Source organism: Schistocerca serialis, unplaced genomic scaffold (assembly GCF_023864345.2).
Source record: "Schistocerca serialis cubense isolate TAMUIC-IGC-003099 unplaced genomic scaffold, iqSchSeri2.2 HiC_scaffold_162, whole genome shotgun sequence".
NCBI classification, from domain to species: domain Eukaryota; kingdom Metazoa; phylum Arthropoda; class Insecta; order Orthoptera; family Acrididae; genus Schistocerca; species Schistocerca serialis.
The window spans coordinates 17,501-25,000 of record NW_026047722.1 but is presented as its reverse complement, the minus strand read 5'-3'; the positions used below and the strand labels follow the sequence as shown (position 1 = coordinate 25,000).

The window sequence follows — 7,500 nt, the reverse complement described above, 5'->3', positions numbered from 1 at the left end:
CTTTACCGGATGAGACTCGTACGAGCACCAGCTATCCTGAGGGAAACTTCGGAGGGAACCAGCTACTAGATGGTTCGATTAGTCTTTCGCCCCTATACCCAGCTCCGACGATCGATTTGCACGTCAGAATCGCTACGGACCTCCATCAGGGTTTCCCCTGACTTCGTCCTGGCCAGGCATAGTTCACCATCTTTCGGGTCCCAACGTGTACGCTCTAGGTGCGCCTCACCTCGCAATGAGGACGAGACGCCCCGGGAGTGCGGAGGCCGCCGCCCCGTGAAGGGCGGGGAAGCCCCATCCTCCCTCGGCCCGCGCAAGGCGAGACCTTCACTTTCATTACGCCTTTAGGTTTCGTACAGCCCAATGACTCGCGCACATGTTAGACTCCTTGGTCCGTGTTTCAAGACGGGTCGTGAAATTGTCCAAAGCTGAAGCGCCGCTGACGGGAGCGATTATTCCGCCCGAGAGCATCCCGAGCCAACAGCGGCGCGGGTCCGGGGCCGGGCCAGGTAGGTCCGTCATCCGGGAAGAACCGCGCGCGCTTGCCGGGAGCCCGAGCGCCCAAAGGGGCGAATCGACTCCTCCAGATATACCGCCGGGCAGCCAGCCAGGACACCGGGGCTCTGCCCAACAGACGCGAACCGAGGCCCGCGGAAGGACAGGCTGCGCACCCGGGCCGTAGGCCGGCACCCAGCGGGTCGCGACGTCCTACTAGGGGAGAAGTGCGGCCCACCGCACACCGGAACGGCCCCGCCCCGCGGCGAGTGGAAAGGCAACCGGACACGACCCCGCCGCGAATTGCTCCGCGCGGGCGGCCGGCCCCATCTGCCGAGGGCGGAGGCCAGTGGCCGGATGGGCGTGAATCTCACCCGTTCGACCTTTCGGACTTCTCACGTTTACCCCAGAACGGTTTCACGTACTTTTGAACTCTCTCTTCAAAGTTCTTTTCAACTTTCCCTCACGGTACTTGTTCGCTATCGGTCTCGTGGTCATATTTAGTCTCAGATGGAGTTTACCACCCACTTGGAGCTGCACTCTCAAGCAACCCGACTCGAAGGAGAGGTCCCGCCGACGCTCGCACCGGCCGCTACGGGCCTGGCACCCTCTACGGGCCGTGGCCTCATTCAAGTTGGACTTGGGCTCGGCGCGAGGCGTCGGGGTAGTGGACCCTCCCAAACACCACATGCCACGACAGGCGGCAGCCTGCGGGGTTCGGTGCTGGACTCTTCCCTGTTCGCTCGCCGCTACTGGGGGAATCCTTGTTAGTTTCTTTTCCTCCGCTTAGTAATATGCTTAAATTCAGCGGGTAGTCTCGCCTGCTCTGAGGTCGTTGTACGAGGTGTCGCACGCCACACCGCCAGCCGGCTGTGCACGCTACCGAGTAAGTACCGGTATGCGAACCGCCAGGCGACGGGCGCGCATCGCACGTTTAAGGAGACGCGGCCGGCCCCACAGGCGGCCACGACACTCCCAGGTCTGCGAAGCGGGGCAAACGCCGCGCGCTTCAGTATACGTAGCCGACCCTCAGCCAGACGTGGCCCGGGAACGGAATCCATGGACCGCAATGTGCGTTCGAAACGTCGATGTTCATGTGTCCTGCAGTTCACATGTCGACGCGCAATTTGCTGCGTTCTTCATCGACCCACGAGCCGAGTGATCCACCGTCCTGGGTGATCTTTTCATAGTTTCCACCATCTCTTTCGAGACAGTTGCATAGGCGGGACTGAGGCGTGTGGCGGCCCTGTTCCAGCGTTCAGTGTCCAACGGCCTCACGGCCGATGGGCGTCGTACGGCTCCACACCGGAGCGGACAGGCAGTCGGGCGAAAGTCATTCAAAACCGGCGCCAGGCGCCAGGTGCCGCAGGCCAGCCGCTCCAGCGCTTCAGCGCTCGTACCACACAACATTGCCGTTAGTTTTGAGACGAACGCGTGGTTCCGCACGCGGCGCACGGCTACTGCGAGCCGTACAGGTAGCTGCGTGTTGCGCGACACGACACGCACATCGAAAGACATGCAGTCTAGTCGGTAATGATCCTTCCGCAGGTTCACCTACGAAAACCTTGTTACGACTTTTACTTCCTCTAAATGATCAAGTTTGGTCATCTTTCCGGTAGCATCGGCAACGACAGAGTCAATGCCGCGTACCAGTCCGAAGACCTCACTAAATCATTCAATCGGTAGTAGCGACGGGCGGTGTGTACAAAGGGCAGGGACGTAATCAACGCGAGCTTATGACTCGCGCTTACTGGGAATTCCTCGTTCATGGGGAACAATTGCAAGCCCCAATCCCTAGCACGAAGGAGGTTCAGCGGGTTACCCCGACCTTTCGGCCTAGGAAGACACGCTGATTCCTTCAGTGTAGCGCGCGTGCGGCCCAGAACATCTAAGGGCATCACAGACCTGTTATTGCTCAATCTCGTGCGGCTAGAAGCCGCCTGTCCCTCTAAGAAGAAAAGTAATCGCTGACAGCACGAAGGATGTCACGCGACTAGTTAGCAGGCTAGAGTCTCGTTCGTTATCGGAATTAACCAGACAAATCGCTCCACCAACTAAGAACGGCCATGCACCACCACCCACCGAATCAAGAAAGAGCTATCAATCTGTCAATCCTTCCGGTGTCCGGGCCTGGTGAGGTTTCCCGTGTTGAGTCAAATTAAGCCGCAGGCTCCACTCCTGGTGGTGCCCTTCCGTCAATTCCTTTAAGTTTCAGCTTTGCAACCATACTTCCCCCGGAACCCAAAAGCTTTGGTTTCCCGGAGGCTGCCCGCCGAGTCATCGGAGGAACTGCGGCGGATCGCTGGCTGGCATCGTTTATGGTTAGAACTAGGGCGGTATCTGATCGCCTTCGAACCTCTAACTTTCGTTCTTGATTAATGAAAACATACTTGGCAAATGCTTTCGCTTCTGTTCGTCTTGCGACGATCCAAGAATTTCACCTCTAACGTCGCAATACGAATGCCCCCGCCTGTCCCTATTAATCATTACCTCGGGTTCCGAAAACCAACAAAATAGAACCGAGGTCCTATTCCATTATTCCATGCACACAGTATTCAGGCGGGCTTGCCTGCTTTAAGCACTCTAATTTGTTCAAAGTAAACGTGCCGGCCCACCGAGACACTCAATAAAGAGCACCCTGGTAGGATTTCAACGGGGTCCGCCTCGGGACGCACGAGCACGCACGAGGCGGTCGCACGCCTTCGGCTCGCCCCACCGGCAGGACGTCCCACGATACATGCCAGTTAAACACCGACGGGCGGTGAACCAACAGCGTGGGACACAAATCCAACTACGAGCTTTTTAACCGCAACAACTTTAATATACGCTATTGGAGCTGGAATTACCGCGGCTGCTGGCACCAGACTTGCCCTCCAATAGATACTCGTTAAAGGATTTAAAGTGTACTCATTCCGATTACGGGGCCTCGGATGAGTCCCGTATCGTTATTTTTCGTCACTACCTCCCCGTGCCGGGAGTGGGTAATTTGCGCGCCTGCTGCCTTCCTTGGATGTGGTAGCCGTTTCTCAGGCTCCCTCTCCGGAATCGAACCCTGATTCCCCGTTACCCGTTACAACCATGGTAGGCGCAGAACCTACCATCGACAGTTGATAAGGCAGACATTTGAAAGATGCGTCGCCGGTACGAGGACCGTGCGATCAGCCCAAAGTTATTCAGAGTCACCAAGGCAAACGGACCGGACGAGCCGACCGATTGGTTTTGATCTAATAAAAGCGTCCCTTCCATCTCTGGTCGGGACTCTGTTTGCATGTATTAGCTCTAGAATTACCACAGTTATCCAAGTAACGTGGGTACGATCTAAGGAACCATAACTGATTTAATGAGCCATTCGCGGTTTCACCTTAATGCGGCTTGTACTGAGACATGCATGGCTTAATCTTTGAGACAAGCATATGACTACTGGCAGGATCAACCAGGGAGCTGCGTCAACTAGAGCTGAGCAGCCGGCCGCCCGGGAGTGTGTCCCGGGGGCCCGCGCGAACACGCAAGCGTCCGCTCAATTATTCTGCAAACAGGAGGAGGCTGAGCTCCCCTGCACAACACACCTCGAAACCCTCTCAGGTCCCGGCGGCGCGCAGCGCCGTCCTAAGTACTTGGTCGGGTTCGAGAGAGGCGCAATCGCCCGGAGTTAGGCGAGTAGACGCTTTAGGTGCGACCACCCGTGCTCCCAACTGAGCTTGCCGCTGCCGACAGAGGCCCGGGAGCGTGCTGTCGTGGCATTGCCGGCGGGAGACAACACGCGCCACCTACGGTGACCGGCAGCTCCAACGCCAGCGCCACAGAAGGACAAAAGCCCCACTTGGGTGCCGAAGCGAACTCTCCCAGCACAGCGCACGCGCCAACACGTCCGCACAGCTGCGATACAAACCACCTGCGAGAACCGCTGGGGCGACCGAGCAGCAGACGGCGTCGCGGCGCCGAGCGCCGGGCGGCGGCGCATCCTCAGCGCACACAGTCCTCAATCGGACCAGCACACTGCAGATGGCCACCGCGCTTCGCACCGGGCCCGCGAGGACCTACTTTGGCCGCAAGGCGCCGCGAGCAGGGGGCGCCGGCGCGCAGCTGCGCCGCCTGCCGCGTCCGTCGGCCGGCGCGCCTGCCACTGGCCGCCCCCACCAGCCGGCTGTAGCGCGTGCGCCCACGCACCGCGCTGCCAGCACGCCGGGCGGCCCCCCCTCACCGGCCGGGGACGGTCCCACCCAGCCACCGCCGCGTATCGCCTCACACCCAGATCCCCTTTCGCGTTCGTGGGCATGGTGGGTCCCCTTTCACGTTCGTGGGCATGGTGGGTATCCCTGAAACAACCGGTTAATAGCTCGACCGATCGTCGCCAACACTGATTCACCTCTAGCGAGAACAACCGCACCACAACGGGTTACCTGTTGTTCATTTGCGTAACGTCACCAGCAAACGTAGACGTCCATCGCCATTTGCAACGAGTATTGCATGCCTGTGTCAGGTGTCACAACACACTACGTCTGCCCACATAGACGCAACAACATGTGCACGCCTCGAGAACACGTGGAAGGTAGCCCCCGTACGTATGCGGTGTCCATTGCGCGAACGACTGTCAGCCGGCCTCTGCAGGATGTCGCAGATGTGGAACGCGGTGCAACATGCTATCACGGTGTGTGAGAAGAGACGACTACGTCCGAATACACGCTCCACTACATCAACAGACTGCTCATGCTGATCGCCATCCAGGGCGTCCGTTCCTCCCACACGTCTGAATGGCGTACCACACTGCAATCCAGCTCTTATAGGGAGACGACACGTAGCTGCGTGCACAATATTTGGACTGTATGGTCTGCCGTTGCTAGGCGCAGTCGTCGTACGGTCACACATGTGCCACGATGTATCATTCAGTACATACGGACCAATGTGCAGTACAGTTTGTGGGTTTTGCGTACATCGGCGGACAGGTGACAGGCCGTACCACAACGTAGGCTGAGTACGTCGGCATGCGAAGGGCATTGAACATGCAAACTTCTCAACGACCAGCTTGCGAAGGCAGGGGGGAAGGGGGGGGGGCATGTACGTCCTGCTGCTATCCACATTACAGTGTATAGCAGGAGCATGTGGAAAGTCAGCAACACCTGCAAGGTGTTTAACATGACGCGATACACAGGGGACCGGGCAGTGCGAATAGCGAACTATATTGCGAGGGTTGCGGTTAGGCAACACTACACTAATTTAACGAGTTGCATAACAATTACAGAGCAGGTTCAGCGACAACGTGCGTCAGGTTAAGGCGCAATATAGGTTAGGTTGAGGCACAATATAGGTTAGGTTAAGGCACAACATGGGTTACGTTAAGGCACAAATTGGGTTACGTTAAGGCACAACATGGGTTACGTTAAGGCACAACATGGGTTACGTTAAGGCACAAATTAGGTTACGTTAAGGCACAAATTAGGTTACGTTAAGGCACAAATTAGGTTACGTTAAGGCACAAATTAGGTTACGTTAAGGCACAAATTAGGTTACGTTAAGGCACAAATTAGGTTACGTTAAGGCACAAATTAGGTTACGTTAAGGCACAAATTAGGTTACGTTAAGGCACAAATTAGGTTACGTTAAGGCACAAATTAGGTTACGTTAAGGCACAAATTAGGTTACGTTAAGGCACAAATTAGGTTACGTTAAGGCACAAATTAGGTTACGTTAAGGCACAAATTAGGTTACGTTAAGGCACAAATTAGGTTACGTTTAAGGTACAATATGGGTTAGGTTAAGGTACAATATGGGTTAGGTTAAGGTACAATATGGGTTAGGTTAAGGTACAATATGGGTTAGGTTAAGGTACAATATGGGTTAGGTTAAGGCACAACGTAGGTTAGGTTAAGGCACAACGTAGGTTAGGTTAAGGCACAACATAGGTTAGGTTAAGGCACAACATAGGTTAGGTTAAGGCACAACATAGGTTAGGTTAAGGCACAACATAGGTTAGGTTAAGGCACAACATAGGTTAGGTTAAGGCACAACATAGGTTAGGTTAAGGCACAACATAGGTTAGGTTAAGGCACAACATAGGTTAGGTTAAGGCACAACATAGGTTAGGTTAAGGCACAACATAGGTTAGGTTAAGGCACAACATAGGTTAGGTTAAGGCACAACATAGGTTAGGTTAAGGCACAACGTAGGTTAGGTTAAGGCACAACGTAGGTTAGGTTAAGGCACAACGTAGGTTAGGTTAAGGCACAACGTAGGTTAGGTTAAGGCACAACGTAGGTTAGGTTAAGGCACAACGTAGGTTAGGTTAAGGCACAACGTAGGTTAGGTTAAGGCACAACGTAGGTTAGGTTAAGGCACAACGTAGGTTAGGTTAAGGCACAACGTAGGTTAGGTTAAGGCACAACGTAGGTTAGGTTAAGGCACAACGTAGGTTAGGTTAAGGCACAACGTAGGTTAGGTTAAGGCACAACATAGGTTAGGTTAAGGCACAACATAGGTTAGGTTAAGGCACAACATAGGTTAGGTTAAGGCACAACATAGGTTAGGTTAAGGCACAACATAGGTTAGGTTAAGGCACAACATAGGTTAGGTTAAGGCACAACATAGGTTAGGTTAAGGCACAACATAGGTTAGGTTAAGGCACAACATAGGTTAGGTTAAGGCACAACATAGGTTAGGTTAAGGCACAACATAGGTTAGGTTAAGGCACAACATAGGTTAGGTTAAGGCACAACATAGGTTAGGTTAAGGCACAACGTAGGTTAGGTTAAGGCACAACGTAGGTTAGGTTAAGGCACAACGTAGGTTAGGTTAAGGCACAACGTAGGTTAGGTTAAGGCACAACGTAGGTTAGGTTAAGGCACAACGTAGGTTAGGTTAAGGCACAACGTAGGTTAGGTTAAGGCACAACGTAGGTTAGGTTAAGGTACAACGTAGGTTAGGTTAAGGTACAACGTAGGTTAGGTTAAGGTACAACGTAGGTTAGGTTAAGGTACAACGTAGGTTAGGTTAAGGTACAACGTAGGTTAG

The 7,500-nt window shown here is 54.4% G+C and overlaps 3 non-coding genes across 3 annotated transcripts in view; all 3 read right to left on the bottom strand.

Annotated features, from left to right (window-relative positions):
- Positions 1–1,330, bottom strand: part of LOC126443612 (large subunit ribosomal RNA) — a 4,222-nt gene extending 2,892 nt beyond the window's left edge. The window contains exon 1 of the ribosomal RNA XR_007582048.1: positions 1–1,330. This exon is cut by the window's left edge and continues 2,892 nt beyond it. This is a non-coding gene — a ribosomal RNA (large subunit ribosomal RNA).
- A 188-nt stretch (positions 1,331–1,518) lies between these two features.
- On the bottom strand, positions 1,519–1,673 carry LOC126443615 (5.8S ribosomal RNA). The gene has a single exon (XR_007582051.1). It is a non-coding gene; the product is annotated as a 5.8S ribosomal RNA (ribosomal RNA).
- Positions 1,674–2,026: 353 nt separating this feature from the next.
- Positions 2,027–3,935, bottom strand: LOC126443609 (small subunit ribosomal RNA). The gene has a single exon (XR_007582045.1). It is a non-coding gene; the product is annotated as a small subunit ribosomal RNA (ribosomal RNA).
- Between the last annotated feature and the right edge of the window lie 3,565 nt (positions 3,936–7,500).